Source organism: Rhinoderma darwinii, unplaced genomic scaffold (assembly GCF_050947455.1).
Source record: "Rhinoderma darwinii isolate aRhiDar2 unplaced genomic scaffold, aRhiDar2.hap1 Scaffold_89, whole genome shotgun sequence".
In the NCBI taxonomy this organism is placed as follows: Eukaryota; Metazoa; Chordata; class Amphibia; order Anura; family Rhinodermatidae; genus Rhinoderma; species Rhinoderma darwinii.
The window spans coordinates 330,309-348,343 of NW_027464461.1; the positions used below are offsets into that span (position 1 = coordinate 330,309).

General features: G+C 45.1%; 1 long non-coding RNA gene across 2 annotated transcripts; it reads right to left on the reverse strand.

Moving 5' to 3' along the window:
• Positions 1-13,103: 13,103 nt before the first annotated feature.
• On the reverse strand, positions 13,104-17,290 carry LOC142732156 (uncharacterized). 2 transcript variants are annotated; one of them, XR_012879373.1, is made up of 4 exons: positions 16,710-17,290; positions 13,853-13,932; positions 13,658-13,768; positions 13,104-13,473 (listed from the first exon to the last, which is right to left on the reverse strand). It is a non-coding gene; the product is annotated as an uncharacterized LOC142732156 (long non-coding RNA). The 2 variants fall into 2 exon arrangements; XR_012879372.1 differs by having other exon boundaries at positions 13,853-13,935.
• Positions 17,291-18,035: the final 745 nt, after the last annotated feature.

Consider the following 18,035-nt stretch of genomic DNA (forward strand, 5'->3'; position numbering starts at 1 on the left):
GGAAATTATCTAGGGGTACAGTGAGCATTTTGACAGCACAGGTTTTTTACAGAAATTATTGGAAGTAGGCCATGAAAATTAAAATCAACATATTTTCAAAGAAAATGTAGGTTTAGCGATTTTTTTCTCATTTTCACAAGGACTAAAGGAGAAAAAGCACCGTAAAATTTGTAAAGCAATTTCTCCCGAGTAAAAAAATACCCCACATGTGGTAATAAACGGTTGTTTGGAGACACGGCAGGGCTTAGAAGAGAAAGAGCGCTATTTGGCTTTTGGAGCTCAAATTTAGCAGCAATGGTTTGCGGAGGCCAGGTCACATTTACAAAGCCCCTGAGGGGACAAAACAGGGGAAAACCCCCACAAGTGACCCCATTTCAGAAACTACACCCATTGAGGAAATTATCTAGGGGTATAGTGAGTGTTTTGACTCCACAGGTTTTTTGCAAAAATTATTGGAAGTAGGCCCTGAAAATGACAATCTAACTTATTTCAAAGAAAATGTAGGTTTAGCTAATTTTTTCTCATTTCCACAAAGACTGAAGGAGAAAAAGCACCATAAAATTTGTAAAGCAAATTCTCCAGAGTAAAACAATACCCCACATGTGGTAATAAACGGCTGTTTGGACACACGGCGAAGCTGAGAAGGGAAAGAGCGCTATTTGGCTTTTGGAGATCACATTAAGCAGGAATGGTTTGCGGAGGCCATGTCACATTTACAAAGCCTCTGAGGGGAAAAAACAATGAAAACGCCCAAAAAGTGACACCATTTAGGAAACTACACCTCTTGAGGAATTCCTCTAGGGGTGTAGTGAGCATTTTGACTCCACAGATTTTTCATAGAATTTATTAGAATTCAGGCAGTGAAAATAAAAACAATGCTTTTTCTTCAATAAGACGTAGCTTTAGCTCAAATTTTTTCATTTTCGCAACAAATAAAGGAAAAAAAAGAACCCAACATTTGTAAAGCAATTTCTCCCGAGTACGGCAATACCCCATATGTGGTCATAAACTGCTGTTTGGGCACACGGCAGGGCTCAGAAGGGAAGGACCACCATTTGGAGTGCAGATGTTGCTGGATTGGTTTCTGGGCGCCTGTGGGCCCAAAACAGTGGAAACCCCCCAGAAGTGACCCCATTTTGGAAACTACACCCCTCAATGCATTTACCTAGGGGTGTAGTAAGCATTTTAACCCTGCAGGTGAATGGCAGAAATTGGTGTGCACTCGATGTTGCAGAGTGAAAATGGGATTTTTTTCCATAGATATGCCAATATGCGGTGCCCAGCTTGTGCCATCATAACAAGACAGCTCTCTAATTATTATGCTGGGTTTCCTGGTTTTAGAAACACACTACATGTGGCCCTAATCTCTTGCCTGGACAGTCGACCAGGCTCAGGAGTGAAAGCGTACCATTTAAAATTGAGGCCTAATTTGGCGATTTACAAAGTATTGGTTCACAACTGCAGAGGCTCTGATGTGAAATAATAAAAATAAACCCCTGAGAAGTGACCCCTTTATGGAAACTGCACACCTCAAGGCATTTATTAAGGGGTGTAGTGAGCATTTTCACCCCACAGGTCTTTTCCATAAATGAATGCGCTGTGGATGGTGCAAATTCAAAATTTATATTTTTCCCTAGATATGCCATTCAGTAGCAAATATGTCGTGCCCAGCTTATGCCACTGGAGACACACACCCCAAAAATTGCTAAAAGGGTTCTCCCGGGTATGACGATGCCATAAATGTGGAAGGAAACTGCTGTTTGGGGACGCTGTAGGGTTCAGATGGGAGGAAATGCAATTTGGCTTTTGGAGCGTGGATTTTGCTTGGTAGTAGTTTTGTTTGGAGTCTTACTGGTGTTTCCGTTTATAATGTGGGGGCATATGTAAACCGGGCAGGGTATAAAAGGGGCATAGTCAGGTGGTATAATAATGGGGTAAAAAAAACAATAAAATGATCCATAGATGTGTGTTACGCTGTGACACAATCCTTTCTGCACAGGCCAGTGTCGCACTGATATATGGCGTCCTTTCTTATCCCCCTTTTGGTCCACACTCCGCGCCTTTGCAGTTTGGGGAATTTTGCTGGGAAGTGTTGTCCTGGTATAATACGGGCACCCTCGCTTCCAGCGGATATGTTTGGGCCCTCCCTTTCCTGGTTCCCTAATTTTAGGTCCTTGATAAATCGCCTCTTCAAACAGAAGAAATGTTCCCCTCGGGCACAACTGCATATTTTTTTATTTCCTGACTTATTGGAGCCATAACTAATTTTATTTTTCATAGACGTAGTGGTATGAGGGCTGGTTTGTTGCGGGACGAGCTGTAGTTATTATTGGTACCATTTTGGGGTACATGCAACTTTTTGATCACCTTTTATGCTATTTTTTGGGATGCCAGGTAAACCAAAAAACACAATTCTGGCACCGCTTTTTTAGTTTTTTGTATACAGCGTTCACCATGCGTTATAAATTACATGTTAACTTTATTCTGCGGGTCAGTACGATCCCGGCGATACCTAATTTATAGAACTTTTTCATGTTTTACAACTTTTTGCACAATAAAATTACTTTTGTAAAATGAATGTATTTTTTCTGTCGCCAAGTTGTGAGAACCATAACTTTTAAATTTTTTTGTCGACGGAGCTGTATGAGGGCTTGTTTTTTGCGGGACGAGCTATAGTTTTTATAGGTACCATTTTTGGATACGTGCGACTTTTTGATCACTTTTTATTCTAATATTTGTAGGGCAAAGTGACCAAAAAACAGAAACTCTGGTAACATTTTTTACGGGTTTTTTTTACGCTGTTCACCGCGTGCAATAAATAATATAATATTTTGATACCTCCGGTCGTTACGGTCGTGGCGATACCAAATACATATGGTTTATTGTTATTTTTCAATAATAAAGGACTTGATAAGAGTAAAAGGGGGATTGTGTTTTATTTGATTACTTGAAACTTTTATTGTTTTCAAACTTTTATTTTTTGCACTTTTTTTTACACTTTTTTATACTTTTTTTACACTTTTTCTCAAGTCCCACTAGGGGACTTGAAGGTCCAACGGTCAGATATTTTTTTTTTCTAATACATTGCACTACCTATGTAGTGCAATGTATTAGATCTGTCAGTCGTTCACTGACAGCAAGCCGACTAGGCTTCGCCTCCCGGCAGGGCCTAAATCGGCTTCCGTAATGGCAGAGCAGGAGACCATTGTGTCTCCTGTTGCCATAACAGCAGTCACAAGTCCTGATTGCCTGTCAGAGCTGGCGATCTGCTAGTAACCGCTACGATGCAGCAATCGCTTTCGATTGCTGCATCGAAGGAGTTAATGGCAGGGATCGGAGCTAGCTCCGGTTCCTGCCATTACAGGTGGATGTCAGCTGTACAGTACAGCTGACTTCCACCGCTGATGACGCCGGATCAGCTCCTGACCCGGCGCCATCTTGCCGGCAGCTACGGAAGCCTATCAGGCTCCGCCGCCGGGCAGATCTTGACTGGCTTTGGTGCTAGGCAGACCGGGAGGCCAGTATTAGGCCTCCGGTTGCCATTGCAGCCACCGGAACCCCGGCAATTTCATTATTGGGGTTCCGATGAGCTGCAAACACCTTAAGTGCAGCGATCGCGTTTGAGCGCTGTACTTAAAGGAACAGTGTCACTACCAACTTTGTTTTTAATATGTTATGTGTTTTTGTGTGATAGATCAATAAATTTTATTAATGTATGTTGCTGTGTTGTACTTTTTACGTTTTTAATTGATTAACTGCTCTATGGGGGCTGCCATTTTTGTTTCCATTACTGTGTGTGTCGATTAACGACACACACAGACATGGAATACGGCAGCCACAGTCCCATAGGGACTGCGAACGGCTCCCGTCCCATTGACTGCCGTGTACGGCGTCTGTGTGTGAACTGCGCATGCGCCGCTCACACACAGACCAAAACTGAGGCATTTGCTAGAGCGAAATCCGGCGCCATGTTCATGTCGACCGGAAGCCGCGGCAGGAGTGTGAGATGACGAGTTCCGGCCGCGGCTTCCGGTCATGTGTTCGCAGCGAGTCGAAGGCGCAAGAAGACCAGTCGCAAGAAGTTTGACAGAGAGGAGGTCGCGTCAGGAGCAGGTAAGTTCTGTTCATGTGCGTTTGTGTGAGCAGCCTTTGGCATCATACCAGGGAAGCCTGTGGCATCATAACAGGGAGGCCTGTGGCATCATAACAGGGAGGCCTGTGGCATCATAACAGGGAGGACTGCGGCATCATAACAGGGAGGACTGCGGCATCATAACAGCGGAGGCCTGCGGCATCATAACAGCGGAGGCCTGCGGCATCATACGAAGGGAGGCCTGTGGCAGCATACAAGCAGAGGCCTGTGGCATCATAACAGGGAGGCCTTGTTGCATCATGTCTGCGGAGGCCTGCGGCATCATACCAGCGGAGGCCTGTGGCAGCATACCAGCGTAGGCCTGTGGCATCATACCAGCGGAGGCCTGTGGCATCATATCAAGGGAGGCCTCTGCTAGTATTTACAGTGTGGCATCATTTACAGTGTGGCATCATTTACAGTGTGGTAGCATTTACATTGTGGCAGCATTTTTAGTGTGGCAGCATTTTTAGTGTGGCAGCATGTACGGTGTGGCTGCATGTACGGTGTAGCATCATAGCAGCGGAGGCCTGTGTCATCATACCAGCGGAGGCCTGTGGCATCATTTACAGTGTGGGAGCATTGACAGTGTGGCAGCATTTACAGTGTGGCAGCATGTACGGTGTGGCTGCATGTACGGTGTAGCATCATAGCAGCGGAGGCCTGTGTCATCATACCAGCGGAGGCCTGTGGCATCATTTACAGTGTGGGAGCATTTACAGTGTGGCAGCATTTACAGTGTGGCAGCATGTACGGTGTGGCAGCATGTACGGTGTAGCATCATAGCAGCGGAGGCCTGTGTCATCATACCAGCGGAGGCCTGTGGCATCATTTACAGTGTGGCATCAATTACAGTGTGGCAGCATTTACAGTGTGGCAGCATTTACAGTGTGGCAGCATGTAAGGTGTGGCAGCATGTACGGTGTGGCAGCATGTACGTTGTGGCTGCATGTACGGTGTAGCATCATAGCAGCGGAGGCCTGTGGCAGCATTTATAGTGTGGCAGCATTTACAGTGTGGCAGCATTTACAGTGTGGCAGCATTTACAGTGTGGCAGCATTTACATTGTGGAAGCATTTAGAGTGTGGCAGCATTTTTAGTGTGGCAGCATGTACGGTGTGGCTGCCCTGTGTCCTCATACCAGCGGAGACCTGTGTCATCATACCAGCGGAGGGCTGGGGCTGCATGTACAGTGTGGCAGCATTTACAGTGTGGCAGCATTTACAGTGTGGCAGCATTTACAGTGTGGCAGCATTTACAGTGTGGCAGCATTTACATTGTGGCAGCATTTACAGTGTGGCAGCACTTATAGTGTGGCAGCATGTACGGTGTGTCTGCATGTACGGTGTGGCATCATACCAGCGGAGCCCTGTGTCATCATACCAGCGGAGACCTGTGGCATCATTTACAGTGTGGGAGCATTTACAGTGTGGCAGCATTTACAGTGTGGCAGCATGTACGGTGTGGCTGCATGTACGGTGTAGCATCCTAGCAGCGGAGGCCTGTGTCATCATACCAGCGGAGACCTGTGGCATCATTTACAGTGTGGGAGCATTTACAGTGTGGCAGCATTTACAGTGTGGCAGCATGTACGGTGTGGCTGCATGTACGGTGTAGCATCATAGCAGCGGAGGCCTGTGTCATCATACCAGCGGAGGCCTGTGGCATCATTTACAGTGTGGGAGCATTTACAGTGTGGCAGCATTTACAGTGTGGCAGCATTTACAGTGTGGCAGCATGTACGGTGTGGCAGCATGTACGGTGTGGCAGCATGTACGGTGTGGCTGCATGTACGTTGTGGCTGCATGTACGGTGTAGCATCATAGCAGCGGAGGCCTGTGGCAGCATTTACAGTGTGGCAGCATTTACAGTGTGGCAGCATTTACAGTGTGGCAGCATTTACAGTGTGGCAGCATTTACATTGTGGCAGCATTTAGAGTGTGGCAGCATTTATAGTGTGGCAGCATGTACGGTGTGGCTGCATGTACGGTGTGGCATCATACCAGCGGAGCCCTGTGTCATCATACCAGCGGAGACCTGTGTCATCATACCAGCGTAGGGCTGTGGCTGCATTTACAGTGTGGCATCATTTACAGTGTGGCAGCATTTACAGTGTGGCAGCATTTACAGTGTGGCAGCATTTACAGTGTGGCTGCATGTACGGTGTAGCATCATAGCAGCGGAGGCCTGTGTCATCATACCAGCGGAGGCCTGTGGCATCATTTACAGTGTGGGAGCATTTACAGTGTGGCAGCATTTACAGTGTGGCAGCATGTACGGTGTGGCAGCATGTACGGTGTAGCATCATAGCAGCGGAGGCCTGTGTCATCATACCAGCGGAGGCCTGTGGCATCATTTACAGTGTGGCATCAATTACAGTGTGGCAGCATTTACAGTGTGGCAGCATTTACAGTGTGGCAGCATGTACGGTGTGGCAGCATGTACGGTGTGGCAGCATGTACGTTGTGGCTGCATGTACGGTGTAGCATCATAGCAGCGGAGGCCTGTGTCATCATACCAGCGGAGGCCTGTGGCATCATTTACAGTGTGGCATCAATTACAGTGTGGCAGCATTTACAGTGTGTCAGCATTTACAGTGTGGCAGCATGTACGGTGTGGCAGCATGTACGGTGTGGCAGCATGTACGGTGTGGCTGCATGTACGTTGTGGCTGCATGTACGGTGTAGCATCATAGCAGTGGAGGCCTGTGGCAGCATTTACAGTGTGGCAGCATTTACAGTGTGACAGCATTTACAGTGTGGCAGCATTTACAGTGTGGCAGCATTTACATTGTGGCAGCATTTAGAGTGTGGCAGCATTTATAGTGTGGCAGCATGTACGGTGTGGCTGCATGTACGGTGTGGCATCATACCAGCGGAGCCCTGTGTCATCATACCAGCGGAGACCTGTGTCATCATACCAGCGTAGGGCTGTGGCTGCATTTACAGTGTGGCATCATTTACAGTGTGGCAGCATTTACAGTGTGGCAGCATTTACAGTGTGGCAGCATTTACAGTGTGGCAGCATTTACAGTGTGGCAGCATTTACAGTGTGGCATCAATTACAGTGTGGCAGCATTTACAGTGTGGCAGCATTTACAGTGTGGCAGCATGTACGGTGTGGCAGCATGTACGGTGTGGCAGCATGTACGTTGTGGCTGCATGTACGGTGTAGCATCATAGCAGCGGAGGCCTGTGTCATCATACCAGCGGAGGCCTGTGGCATCAATTACAGTGTGGCATCAATTACAGTGTGGCAGCATTTACAGTGTGGCAGCATTTACAGTGTGGCAGCATGTACGGTGTGGCAGCATGTACGGTGTGGCTGCATGTACGTTGTGGCTGCATGTACGGTGTAGCATCACAGCAGCGGAGGCCTGTGGCAGCATTTCTAGTGTGGCAGCATTTACAGTGTAGCAGCATTTACAGTGTGGCAGCATTTACAGTGTGGCAGCATTTACATTGTGTCAGCATTTAGAGTGTGGCAGCATTTTTAGTGTGGCAGCATGTACGGTGTGGATGCATGTACGGTGTGGCATCATACCAGCGGAGCCCTGTGTCATCATACCAGCGGAGACGTGTGGCTGCATTTACAGTATGGCATCATTTACAGTGTGGCATCATTTACAGTGTGGCAGCATTTATAGTGTGGCAGCATGTACGGTGTGGCAGCATGTACGGTGTGGCTGCATGTAAGGTGTGGCTGCATGTACGGTGTAGCATCATAGCAGCGGAGGCCTGTGTCATCATACCAGCGGAGGCCTGTGGCATCATTTATAGTGTGTCAGCATTTATAGTGTGGCAGCATTTATAGTGTGGCAGCATTTATAGTGTGGCAGCATTTATAGTGTGGCAGCATTTATAGTGTGGCAGCATTTCTAGTGTGGCCACATTGCTAGTGTGGCAACATTGACAGGGATATTGTCTGTCATCCGATCAAATGAGCTTGTGTGGCATCCTATACTGGGATATTGGGTGGCATCATATACAGGGATAGTGTGTGGCATCTTATCAAATGAGCTTGTGTGGCATCCTATACAGGGATATTGTGTGGCATCATACCAAGTAAGGTGGTGTGCCATTATATCAAAGAAAGTTGTGTGGCAGCATATGCAGGGAGACATGTGGCAGCGTATACTGTTTTTTATTTGACGTCTTGGGAGAGATATGTATCAACTTTTGTTTCAAATTGTCAGTTATGGCGCCCAAGAGAAGTCGGAAATACAGTGATGACAATCAACCAATAGCAAAACGAATACCACCAACATTTACCCCAGAGGAGAAAGCAAAAAGAGCCCAGGAGGTAAGACTTTGTGCAGTTGATGTCTGTGAAATGCTTCACTCTGCTGTTGGATAGCACGCTGACTCTTGCATTTGTGGGGGGCCAAGCACACCCACATATACTTGTTTGAATGTAAATCAAACCGTTCGAAAAGCCAACTTTTGGTCCTCCATTACATTCCGAATATTGGTTCCTATATTTTTTGTGTCTATTCACTCACCTTCACCGTTGACGTTAGCGGAGCGAACACTATAGAATATACCTATGTTTCGGGTCTCACTTTTAGATGGAAAAATGTAATTATTAGATGTACATGTTCACTCCACAAATCAATGATAAATAAGTCAATGTCCATCTGTTCCTTTCTGTACTGTTGTCACAATCTGGATTTTATTGTGCAAATTTTGTTTTGTTTTTTAGAGAGCAATATTAGAGCAGGAACTAAGAGAAAGGTGTCCCAAATATCAGGATCCAAATATAATTCTTGTACAACAGCCAATGAGAAAACGGGCAGAACAGAGTGCGAGCCAAACTCCTGCAGCGTCCGTGCAACCGGTGGAATCGTGGTGTCAGTGTGGGAACTGCATTAATTTGCCGACAGAAGAGGAATGCGTCTGTTGCAAAGTTATACGTAATGTGCTAAACAAAATGGAGGAAGATGAGCCGATTAGTTGCATAACAGAGCATCATACTTTTATTGGCACATGTCTGAACAAGGAACAACTGACCCTATGTGAAAGCTATAGATGTTTTGGTCCAACACGTCAAGCACCGCTAAATAACAGGTAAGGAAATTAGTTTTTTGGTTCCAGTAAAGTTTCAATGATGGTATTGTGATCCTAACCTTATTGCTCAAAGAAATATTATTATGTGCGCTTTTACCAGCATGCATGTGTCTAATATGTGTCTGACAAATGTTATGTGGTCCTTGTAACATTAGAAGGAAATTTTGTTCTTGTTCCACGCAGCAATCAAACAATGTCTGTCGCTCCAGCGTTTGTGAGCCGTTATGTATTATTATAAAGAATCTTAGCATGTCAGGGGTGACAGTATACGATTTCTGGTCTGTATAGTGTGCAAATATGATTGCCTAAAAATTTTTTTTTTCTGATGTATAGGTCCTTACGTATGGTTGCATACAGAATGTTCACCGTGTGGGTTCACGGTTACCTTGGACGAAAAAACAGGCGTACTATTCCAGCATGTGCAGTTCAGAAAGTCAGAGCAATGTTTCCAGAAGAAAATCAAGTATATGTTGGTTTCAAGCTAGCCACTGACAATAATGCTTCTGAAATGGCCGATTTTTGAAATGTGTTTGTTTACTTTACTATGCTATCTTTTTCAATAAAAAAAAAATTAAAATCCAAACTTTGAATGTTTATTTATTATAATATATTAACACAGCATTAGTATTGTACATAAAAGAAAATATACAGGATATAAACTGCTATTGTTGATTCTGAGGAAGGCGAAAACCCATTGTTATTTACGTTTTGTTCATTAGTGAGGGAAATTCCTTCCCGACTCCAAAGATGGCAATCAGACTAAATCCCAGAATCAACACCCAATATCCACAGATAGTTTGCTTACAAATTATTACAGTAACAGGCAATATAAATAGTGGCAAATAGTTGTACACTTTTTTAGTAGAAGGGCAAACACAACATAGTTCAGTACATTAAAAACGTGACTTGTGAGCTAGAACAGTTGATGCTTTATCCGGCCGTGGTTCTGTGGCTATGTTTGGTGGTAGGGTCAATGTACGTGTTTGCCAACTATGTTCAATTTCTTGTTTTGACAATTTGATCACATTTACAAACATAGGAAAGAGGTGTGAGAAAGACATTGGTACGTACTCTTTCTTTGCAGTCCATTTTTTGCTTAGTTTAGAGAAAATTACATTATACCTCATGCTACCAAGCCGATCCGACTTTGTCGTCTGTCGGTGGACTCTAGATTGTTCCCGTTTTGTATTATGATTATGGGCCAAAACAGCAAGTTTTGTCCGTGCTTCCATTCCGTCTAAAGAAAAATGTATTCTTTTCGGTCTGTATTTTAGAATAAAGCTGTGGAATACCTCGATTTTTCCTGTATGACAGAAAGATGACAAGTGGGGCAAGTCTTTCAATAACTGTTTATCTTTGACAATCTTTTCTAGCGCATGATAGGCTGCCGATGTTGTTGACATCCAATTGTGTTTGCGATCGTCATCAATGTCTAAACATCTGTGATCACATTGTGTGAGAATGTCCCCCGGGAATTCATGTACATTACAAATATGTTGAAGTAGAGAGAGCCATTTTTCACGCAGCACATCCACATTGCCGCAACTAGTACTACAGCAGTACCAAAAATGATTGGTTATTGACGTGATCCAATCAACAATTTGGGAACAGTTTTTTTTTTTACTTGCAGCCTTCAGCTTCTTACGAATGGACTTAGCATAATGCCATATATCAAATTGATGTCCAATCTCGGGGTATTGTTCACGTATTTTTTTGCGTATGGAGACATGACGGTCTGTTGCAAGAACATACACATTGAGGCCATCTTGAATAACACGGTTCAGACAGTTTTGAAAGGCCAAACTTTCCATAGCCACAGAAGATGTGGTTTGTGTAACCTGAACGATTTCAAAGTCAACAATCTTGTCGCTCTTGTAATCCATCAATGTGTACACACAATATTTTGCATTATGCCCAGGGCTATCACATTGTCCGTCACCAAGGAGACACAATGGTGTTTGTTTGATTTCTTTATGAAGTTCCATTTTTTCTTGTTTCCAGTGAATGTCCACCACTGGAAACAAGAATTTTCTTTGGTGACGAAAGAAAGTGGAATGTGAAATAAATTGCACCCCAATCGATTTACAAATGTCAGACATCTTTGCATAGTTCCCACCATTAAATAAAATGGAAGCTGCAATCAGAAGATTCCCAACCGGTATCCGATTACACTTTGGTTGACTTTCCCAAAAATAATCATGTCCATTGGGACATTTCCCTTGTAGCGAAAGATAGGTACCTTGCTGGAATTTGACTGTGTTTTCTATTTTGTGGCCACAGAAACACGCGCACTGAGCAACCAGTACATCTAAAGCCGATTCAAAAACCAAAAATTTACGTTCTTTTACTAGCTCTTCATCTGCTGGTTCGGAAAACAAATTTGTTGTCACGTTGTCAAATGATAAACTAGAATCTGGTGGTTCGTAGTCCAGATCTGTTGGATCATTTATGACAGTAGAAGAAACAAAGCTTTCCTCGGGATCCTCAAATATGACTTTGCTTGCTGTTTGTCTTTGTAAGCGGGGGGTTGAGAACGTAGATGGGTAAAAATGATCCAACTGCATTGTTATTTGGTTAGCAAAAGAAAGTTCTTCCTCTGGAAACTGGCATCCTCTATCCACTGTGAAGATGTGTGATTGAGTGGTTGCATCTCTTATTCTTTTGAAAGGTGTGTTGGTGGCTCTCGTTGACAATGTCGTATGTCGGGTGTTTGTTGCTGCATTTCTTTCGAAATATTTCCTCTTGACACCTATTTTTACATGTTTCACTCCCATGACTTTGGACATTGACGTTGGTGGATCGTTTTGCATTGAGGTACCGGTCGAAGCGTATGTAATTCTGTTGGTGGATGTAGTAGGCAAAGGCAATTGCATGCATTGTGTTGCACAAGAATAAGTGTCTTCCTCTTCTGTACGTTTCCGTTTAGATGGTGGACACTCTGTTTCCTGATAAGGGAATATCGTGGGAATTGCACTTTCCTTCAGCCATCGTATCTTCTTTTCCGACTTAAAAATATAACAGTCTTCTGCAAAGTGTTTTGAACATAGTCTAAATAAATCTTGTTTTTTCCCATCAAAAATTCGTTGTGAGAGTGCATCTAGATTGTCCAACGATTGTCTGGCCTGTTGGAGCCAAACTTTTATCTTGTCAATGTTGCCTGGGAAAACATGCAGGGTCACTCCTTGAGAGTAAGTAGCTCTATTAGACCGACTGTCACAACTAGAGACAATGCACGAGGGCATTTCTATCAAAAAAGTAAATGTAAATATTATGGCATGAGAAAAGATCATTACGTTACCAGCGATGGATTACATAAAGATAGTTGATACCCCGAATCAGGTGTATTTGAGGAATAACATACTTACTATTCCAATTTAGATGTGTGAGTTTGCCTTTTGTAAGTGCAAGAGTAAAACTATAGTTTGTCTAAAATTATATTGACATCAGCGTTTTTTGAAGACATAACATCACATTAGTGGCAGTTCTTGGATCACCGCTTGCGAAGTCACCCATTTTTATCACCCAAATGTGACCTATGTTGTGTTGTAGATTGTCATGTGGAGAAGTGAGTATTCTACATGTTACCTTGTTTATAGGTAACTGTTTGGCACTGGGAATTTACGGTTCACCAAGGCACAAAATAGTGTGTCGTTTTAGACTATCATTGTAAAACCGTCAATGATCTCAGTGCCAGACAGTTTCACCATGTCAATGTTTGAGTATAGGTTTTTTGGGCTGACCAACAAATTTTTTGTTTTGATTTGTTTGTATGTAATAGAGACAGTGAATTAAAGAGAATAGCATTTATAAACAAATTTTTTTTTATTGATGAAGCCATAACTGCCTTCCACAGTAACACAGAAGAAGTGTCCCATCATAAACACAAATAGAAAATTTACATGCATAACACAAAAAGTTTTTGTAACATAGTCACAAAAATATAGTTCTGTTAAAAAGTCAACATCGACGGATAGGCACCAACATATAAAAGTAGAATTTTGTAGACGGAAATGGCAAAGAGATTTAGATTGAAAATACACACATGTCAACGACAAACACTAAGAAGTTATCAGCAGATGAAAAAAACTTGCTTCGTCACATGTTTATGGACCTTCACCAGCAGATGAAAACAACTTGTTTCCCTCATCTCATCATCAAACCGGATCCTTTAGCAGCTGGTGAAAACCCCTTTCTTTGTCACATATTACCACCGTACCTTCACATTGTATTACAGAACGTTTCAGCCAATCATGCGGCATGTCAAAGTTATATTTCCTACAGAAGAATAAAATAAAAAATTTATGAATGGATTGATCATCTTCAAGCGTTGCACTATGCGCAACATGGTCGCATTGGAAGAATGTCATCCCTGTCTGATCACTCTGCATAGTTTGGCTCCTCTGATGAACTTGTGTGTCATGTATGTTTATATGAACTACCTATGTTAGGGATTACTTACTTTCTAGAATTCGTAACTTATGCTGCTCAGAATGGCCTGTTCGTCTAAACGTTGGTAATCCGCTGTGGTTGCTGCTGTCGTCGTCTGTATCTGATAGCGTTGCTTTGGCTCCTGTTAAAAGAAGTACAATAATATATTTAAAAAAACATAATTTCAAATTATTGTACGTTTAGGGTAGTCCCCTCGCTCCCGCACCTATTCAAAGTATCTATGCTCCTCGAATACACTCCTCACGGTTGTGTTTTCACTGGCGCGCTCCCTCTCCTCCTGGTAAACTGCTGATCAAAAAGTCACACACATTGTGTGATTAGATAAAGTGATGTACAAATAGCTGCCACACTCTAAATGCTGCAACACTATGGAAATGCTGCCACTATGGAAATGCTGCCACTATGGAAATGCTGCCACTCTGCAAATGCTGCCACTCTGCAAATGCTGCCACTCTGCAAATGCTGCCACTCTGTCAATGCTGCCACTCTGTCAATGCTGCCACTCTGTCAATGCTGCCACTCTGTCAATGCTGCCACTCTGTCAATGCTGCCACTCTGTCAATGCTGCCACTCTGTCAATGCTGCCACTCTGTCAATGCTGCCACTCTCACAATGTACACGCTGCCACAAGGTATACGCTGCCACAACGTAAATGCTGCCACACTATAAATGATGCCACACTGTAAATGATGCCACACTGTAAATGCAGCCACACGTCTCCGCTGGTATGATGACACAGGGCTCCGCTGGTATGATGCCACACCGTACATGCAGACACACCTTACATGCAGCCACACCGTACATGCTGCCACACCGTAAATCCTGCCACACCGTAAATGCTGCCACACTATAAATGCTGCCACACTGTAAATGATGCCACACTGTAAATGCAGCCACACGTCTCCGCTGGTATGATGACACAGGGCTCCGCTGGTATGATGCCACACCGTACATGCAGACACACATTACATGCAGCCACACCGTACATGCTGCCACACCGTAAATCCTGCCACACCGTAAATGCTGCCACACTATAAATTCTGCCACACTGTAAATGATGCCACACTGTAAATGCAGCCACACGTCTCCGCTGGTATGATGACACAGGGCTCCGCTGGTATGATGCCACACCGTACATGCAGACACACCGTACATGCTGCCACACTATAAATGCTGCCACACTATAAATGCTGCCACACTATAAATGGTGCCACACTATAAATGCTGCCACACTATAAATGCTGCCACACTATAAATGATGCCACAGGCCTCCGCTGCTATGATGCTACACCGTACATGCAGCCACACCTTACATGCTGCCACACCGTAAATCCTGCCACACCGTAAATGCTGCCACACTATAAATGCTGCCACACTGTAAATGATGCCACACTGTAAATGCAGCCACACGTCTCCGCTGGTATGATGACACAGGGCTCCGCTGGTATGATGACACACCGTACATGCAGACACACCGTACATGCTGCCACACTAAAAATGCTGCCACACTCTAAATGCTGCCACAATGTAAATGCTGCCACACTGTAAATGCTGCCACACTGTAAATGCTGCCACACTGTAAATGCTGCCACACTGTAAATGCTGCCACACTGTAAATGCTGCCACACTGTAAATGCTGCCACAGGCCTCCGCTGCTATGATGCTACACCGTACATGCAGCCACAACGTACATGCAGACACACCGTACATGCTGCCACACCGTAAATCCTGCCACACCGTAAATGCTGCCACACTATAAATGCTGCCACACTATAAATGATGCCACACTGTAAATGCAGCCACACGTCTCCGCTGGTATGATGACACAGGGCTCCGCTGGTATGATGCCACACCGTACATGCAGACACACCGTACATGCTGCCACACTATAAATGCTGCCACACTATAAATGCTGCCACACTATAAATGGTGCCACACTATAAATGCTGCCACACTATAAATGATGCCACACTATAAATGATGCCACAGGCCTCCGCTGCTATGATGCTACACCGTACATGCAGCCACAACGTACATGCAGACACACCGTACATGCTGCCACACCGTACATGCTGCCACACTGTAAATGCTGCCACACTGTAAATGCTGCCACACTGTAAATGATGCCACACTGTAAATGCAGCCACAGCCCTACGCTGGTATGATGACACAGGTCTCCGCTGGTATGATGACACAGGGCTCCGCTGGTATGATGACACACCGTACATGCAGCCACACCGTACATGCTGCCACACTATAAATGCTGCCACACTCTAAATGATGCCACAATGTAAATGCTGCCACAATGTAAATGCTGCCACACTGTAAATGCTGCCACACTGTAAATGCAGCCCCAGACCTCCGCTGGTATGATGACACAGGTCTCCGCTGGTATGATGACCCAGGGCAGCCACACCGTACATGCTGCCACACTAAAAATGCTGCCACACTATAAATGCTGCCACAATGTAAATGCTACCACACTGTAAATGATGCCACACTGTAAATGATGCCACACTGTAAATGATGCCACACTGTAAATGATGCCACACTGTAAATACTAGCAGAGGCCTCCCTTGATATGATGCCACAGGCCTCCGCTGGTATGATGCCACAGACCTCCCCTATATGATGCCACAGGCCTCCCCTATATGATGCCACAGGCCTCCCTGATATGGCTCCATGATATGATGCCACAGGCCTCCCGTATGATGGCACAGGCTCTCCCTCTATGATGCCACAGGCCTCCCCTATATGATGACACAGGCCTCCCCGATATGATGGCACAGGCCTCCCGTATGATGGCACAGGCCTCCACTATATGATGCCACAGGCCTCCCCTATATGATGCCACAGGCCTCCCCTATATGATGCCACAGGCCTCCCAAAAATGATGCCACAGGCCTCCCTGATTTGATGGCACAGGCCTCCCGTATGATGCCACAGGCCTCCCTGATATGATGGCACCGGCCTCCCGTATGATGACACAGGCCTCCCGTATATGCCGACATAGGCCTCCCTTATATGATGCCACACATAATGCCTATTTCGCCGTTACTTACCGCCTCGCTGTTCCCCCACGGTGGTCCTCCCAAGTCGCCTCGCTCGTCCTCCTACGTCGCCTCGCTCGTCCTCCTCCGTCGCCTCGCTCGTCCTCCACCGTCGCCTCGCTCGTCCTTCCACGTCCGATTCCCTGGTACACCTCGTCCTTCCTTGTCCTCCTCGTCCGACTCGCTGCTCCTCCTCCGTCGCCTCGCTCGTCCTTCCACGTCCGACACACTGGTCCTTCCTTGGCCGCCTCGTCCTCGAAGTGTCCCCTCGCTGGTCCTGGTCCGCCTCGATGGTCCTGGTCCGCCTCGATGTTCCTGGTCAGCCTCGATGGTCCTGGTCCGCCTCGATGGTCCTGGTCCGCCTCGATGGTCCTGGTCCGCCTCGATGGTCCTGGTCCGCCTCGATGGTCCTGGTCCTCCTCAGAGCGTCTCCTCGCAGGTATGTTCGCACTACAACCTCCTTCCACTGTGTAGTCGCTTTGAAAATGGCGGCACACAATGTAAGGAGGTTTGAAGACATTGAAAGCCCTCCCTCTCCTGGCACTTGCCAGGATAAGGGAGGGGGGATTCTGTGAGCTCACTAGAGCGAGTCACTTTTCCCAAAATTTGCAGCAGAAAAGCTATGTGGTTGCTTTACCACATGCAATGCTGCAATTTTGTGAATGGCTCCATCTAGTGACCAGAAATGGTAAATACTATAAAATTGAATCCAATTGAATACAATTTATAATATTTACTGACTCTTAAAAAAAATAAAAAAAATTGGAACAATGTTTAATCACCCACACACTGAATGTTTAATTTTTTAAAAAAAAACATGTTTTTAGGGCAACACCATGCCTTTAAGGGGTTAATGGCGGGGATCGAAGCTAATTTCGGTCCCCGCCGTTACAGCCGGATGTCAGCTGTAAGATACAGCTGAGATCCGGTGATGGAAGGCACCGGCTCAGCTTCTGAGCCGGTCCCAAACATTCGGCGTATAGGTACGTCAAGACGCGGGAAGTCAATGCTTTCCATGACGTACCTATGCGGCAAATGTCGGGAAGGGGTTAACAATGGATGTTAAGAAGGGCATCAAAACAAAGGACTCAATAATCCATCTTGTTTAATAATAAATACTGAAGCACGAGAGATCAATTACCAGTTTCTTCAACGGCATAGAGCCAAAAGTTTGGAGAAATATCAAAACATTATTCAGAAAAAATGAACCCATGTTAAATCCGGATCCAGTCCTGACACAAATTGTGGGTAAAGGCAGCCCTTGGGTCACCTAGAGGATGAGATCTCTTAGTTACATGTTGTTACAAGTCTTTTCTACAGTGTCGCTAACAACAAAAC